The sequence below is a fragment of the Mobula birostris genome, chromosome 6 (assembly GCF_030028105.1).
Source record: "Mobula birostris isolate sMobBir1 chromosome 6, sMobBir1.hap1, whole genome shotgun sequence".
Classification (NCBI taxonomy): Eukaryota; Metazoa; Chordata; class Chondrichthyes; order Myliobatiformes; family Myliobatidae; genus Mobula; species Mobula birostris.
In genome coordinates this window covers 137,420,245-137,424,839 of record NC_092375.1, presented here as the reverse complement: position 1 = coordinate 137,424,839, position 4,595 = coordinate 137,420,245, and positions in this window count along the sequence as shown.

The following is a 4,595-nucleotide window of genomic DNA, read 5'->3' as shown; positions in this document are numbered from 1 at the left end:
CTAACACTCTCTCCAGTGATTTCATTCACATAACATGAACAAATAGCTGTTAAAATTTTAATGGTTGGACAAAATTAAAGTTGTTCCTAGAAATAGTTTGAATGCTGATCTAGCATTCCCTTATGGCAGTTCAAGTCTAACAGGTGAACAATTTTAGCTGACCGATTAGTATCATTAGGGCCTCAGGGCTGTGAATATTGGCTTGGGATAGTCACCAACATTGTTAATGGCTTTAGAGTATTTTGCAGAAATATCATTGGTGGTTTTGTTCTGTTACTACCGTATGTTTCAAAGTACAAGGTATGGAATTACTTATCTAGAAGTCTGAGCTTTCTGTCAGTGTTAAGGCTTTAAAACTACAAATGTTCTCAAGTTGTCAAACATTGTGCTGACATACTGAACGTGCCTGTGAATTTCAACATTTATTTGTTGAAAATGGCTTCTAAGTGTGTTTATCCCAGATCATAATTGACAGACCAGTCTTGTAAATGTTACATTTGAGCCCTATTCTTGAGGACATTTCACAAACAAGTCAATGCTTTGAATTTCTACTTCCAAAAGCTGCATGGGCACTCTTACCTGCATAACTGAGCTGCCACATACCCTTGCTGTACAGCATTAGACCTGGAGTATACCCACTACAGGTGTTTAGTTTGGAGCAGAGGGCTTGTACATTCAGATTTTTTTTGAAAAAACTGTTGCACCACAGATTTGCAATCAATTAGATAAATGTCTCATTAATAAGAAAGCAAACTTATTCAGTCAACTTCATATTTGCAAATCATTTTGGGAGAGTGTGAAGCTGATTAATTTTCATGATCTGGGTAACAATAGGAAGACAGTAGCAATGGCCTGCAGTTGGAATAATTAGCCAGTAACTATCTTCCTCTGCAGGCACCCTGACCCCAATTGGATGTTTCCTTAAGATAGCTGTCAGTTTTCATTTTCAATTAACACACCAATTCAGGGCTGTGTTTGAGCTCAAGGGCTTAAGTTAGTAGTACCATTGAGGATATCTTGCATCACTTCATTGATGATGAGGAATAGCACAGAGCCAGCTAACAAGCAAATAAACACCCAAGCAGCTGTTCCTCCTCTCTACATCATGTCCATCTCCCTCCTTGTATGCATGTGCCTGTGCAAGCATCACTTAAAAGCCTCTAATACCACTTCAGGTATCCACAACTCACCTACTCCCTCTCACCTTCAAATACATGCCTTCTGGTATTAGACTTTTCAACCCTGGGAAACAGGTACTCTCATAACCTTTAAGCCGATCTCCCCTCAGCCTCTGACAATCCAGAGAAAATAACCCAAGTTTATCCTACCTCTCATGATGGTTTTCCCTCTAAGTGAGGCAGCATCCTGCTGAACCTCTTCTGCATCTTCTCCAAAGCCTCAACATCCTGAAGTGGGGCAGCCAGAACTGTATGCAATATTTAAGTTGCAACATAACCTCCTGACTTTTGAACTCAGTGCCTCAACTAATAAAAGCAAGCATTCCATAAGCCGCCTTAACTACCTTATCAACCCGCTCAGTCATTTTCAAGGAGTTATGAACTTGAATCCTAAGATCTCTACTTAGCAACAGTGTATAGGCTCCTTACATTTGTCATACGGAGGTGCAACATCTTACATTTATCTGGGTTAAACTCCCTGTACTATTTCTCAGCCCATACCTGCAACTAGTCTATATTGTGCTGTATTCTTTGCCAGTCTTTTACACTGAACACAACCCCACCAATCTTGGCATCATCTGCAAATTTAGTAACCCTTTTAGTAATCTTTTCATCCTGGTCATTTAAGTACATCACTATGAGCAGAGGTCCAAGCACAGATCCCTGCGGAACTCCACTTTAATTACAGACCTCCAGCTTGAATGTCTACAAGACCATAAGATAAAGGAGCAGAAGTTGGCCATTCGGCCCATCAAGCCTTCTCCACCATTTTATCATGAACAGATCCATTCTCCCATTTAGTCCCACTCCCCCGCCTTCTCACCATAACCTTTGATGCCCTGGCTACTCAGATACCTATCAATCTCTGCCTTAAATACACCCAATGACTTGACCTCCACTGCCGCCTGTGGCAACAATTCCACAGATTCACCATCCTCTGGCTAAAAAAATTTCTTTGCATCTCTGTCCTGAATGGGCGCCCTTCAATCCTAAGTTATGCCTTCTCGTACTAGACTCCCCTACCATGGGAAAAAACTTTGCCACATCCACTCTCTCCATGCCCTTCAACATTCAAAATATTTGAGGTCGTCCCCCCCACTCTGAACTCCAAGGAGTACAGTCCAAGAGCTGTCAAACGTTTCTCATGTTAACCCTCTCATTCCCAGAATCATTCTAGTGAATCTTCTCTGAACCCTCTCTAACATCAGCACATCCTTTCTTAAATAAGGAGCTCAAAACTGCACACAGTACTCCAAGTGAGGTCTTACCAGTGCCTTATAGAGCCTCAACATCACATCCCTGCTCCTATACTCTATTCCTCTGGAAATGAATGCCAACATTGCATTCGCTGCCTTCACCACCGACCCAACCTGGAGGTTAACCTTAAGGATATTCTGCACAAGGACTCCCAACTTGAATTTTCTCATTTTAAATAAGTCTGCCCGTTTATTTCTTCTGCCAAAGTGCATGACCATACACTTCCCAACATTGTATTTCATTTGCCATTTCTTTGCCCATTCTCCCAATCTATCCAAGTCTCTCTGCAGACTGTCCATTTCCTCAGCACTACCGGCCCCTCCACCTATCTTTGTGTCATCAGCAAACTTAGCCACAAAGCCATCTATTCCATAATCCAAATTGTTGATGTACAACATAAAAAGTTGCAACATAACCTCCCTATTGTCTTCTATGCACAAGCCAGTTCGGAACCCAAATGGCCAATTAGCCACAGAACCTATGCTTCTGCATCTTAATCTTCTGGATTAGCCTGTCAAGAGGGACTTTCTCAAAATGCCTGAGTAGTAAGGAGTTTGTACATTCTCCCTGTTACTGTGCGGGTTTCCTCTATATGCTCTAGTTTCCTTCCAACAGTCCAAAGATGTACTGGTTAGTAGTTTAATTGGTCATTGTAAATTGCCCTGTGATAAGGTTAGGGTTAAATTGGTGGACTGATGAGCAATGTGGCTTTTTGGGGCAGAAGGGCCTATTCTATACTGTATCTCTAAATAAGTTGGTTTTAGTGGATTTTTACTGCCTTTTGAACATTCAAGTAAATGCTACTTCCTAGAACATGGAAGCAGTTTTAATGGGATCAAAGCAAGGTACAGGGGAAATGTCAGCTACATTTTGATTTTACAAAGTAGCGAGTGGTACTGCTTGCAGTGGTGGTAGAGAGGGACAGATACATTAGGGAGATTTAAGAGACTCCTGGATAAGCACACATGTGGGAGGGAAGGGTTAAGATTGATCTTGGGTAGAGGCACAAATAACTGTTACACAATAAAACCCTTCCCTCCCATATACATGTGCTTATTCAGGAGTCTCGTAAATGTCCGTATGTATCTGCCTCCTACTTAAGTGAGCTGGGACTACAGTTTTGTGGATCTAGTACTGTTTTTTAATGGCTAATTTTCTCTTGTTGAGTTCACTTGTGTGTGAACATCCAATGAAAAAACAACTAATTTCACTGGATTCCAGTTAATCAGAACTGCCACTACTTTGGACAACTCTTAAAAGAACAAAAACTAATCATAGCTGAGATTCCCTTTGTTTATTTGGGATACTATGCTGCTTAATTGATGCAGGAGACTTACCAAATAGATTCTAACTAGTGTCCGTCACATGTACTTATATGACCCTTGGACACTACACTTAAGTTTTAAAGAGCAGCAGTTGTGTTTGAAAAGCAGTGATTTTTGTCATGGATAGTTGGCAAGAAATAAGAATCCAGAACTGATTTGCTCACTGTTTAAGCCATGCCAGAAATGGCCAGATATGAAAATGAAATTTCAGTACAGCAAGTTAGGAACTAAGAAGAATTTTAAGGTATCAGTTATCTTCAGTGTTACAATGAAAAGATTTAGAGGATGGGATCATTGATAGCATTGTATGAAGGTAGTCCATTATCTGCACCACAGTCAAGAATGTGGCAGCAATTCCTCCAATAACTATTAGGAACTAATAGTTTTATAGTATTGTAATGTTATAATTGGTTCTACATTTTATTTAAATTTTTTTTACTCAGTTAAACAATTTGTCCTCATACTTTAAAAAGATATTTCCATGGAACTTCAGCCAACTGGGGCAGTTGCTCAATTGGGCAAAAGTATGCCTCAATTAACCAGAATCCACCGTCTGTTCAGCACTTTGCTTGTGAACAGTTGTAAATGAAACAATTGGTAAATTACACTCAGTTCAACAAATAGGAACTAATCTACAAAGAGCATACAGGTGTAATGGGCATTCAAGATTTTCCAAAAGACAGGTGGGTGAGGAGATTATGGCAGCTTGATTAACTTGAAGTATTTAATTTACTAATTAACTCAGTCCTGGTAGTCCATTGTATCTTGTGACCACAAATGTTTTTGTACATTTACAGCTGTATTTGCAAACCTACCACGCAAAGGAAACCTAACT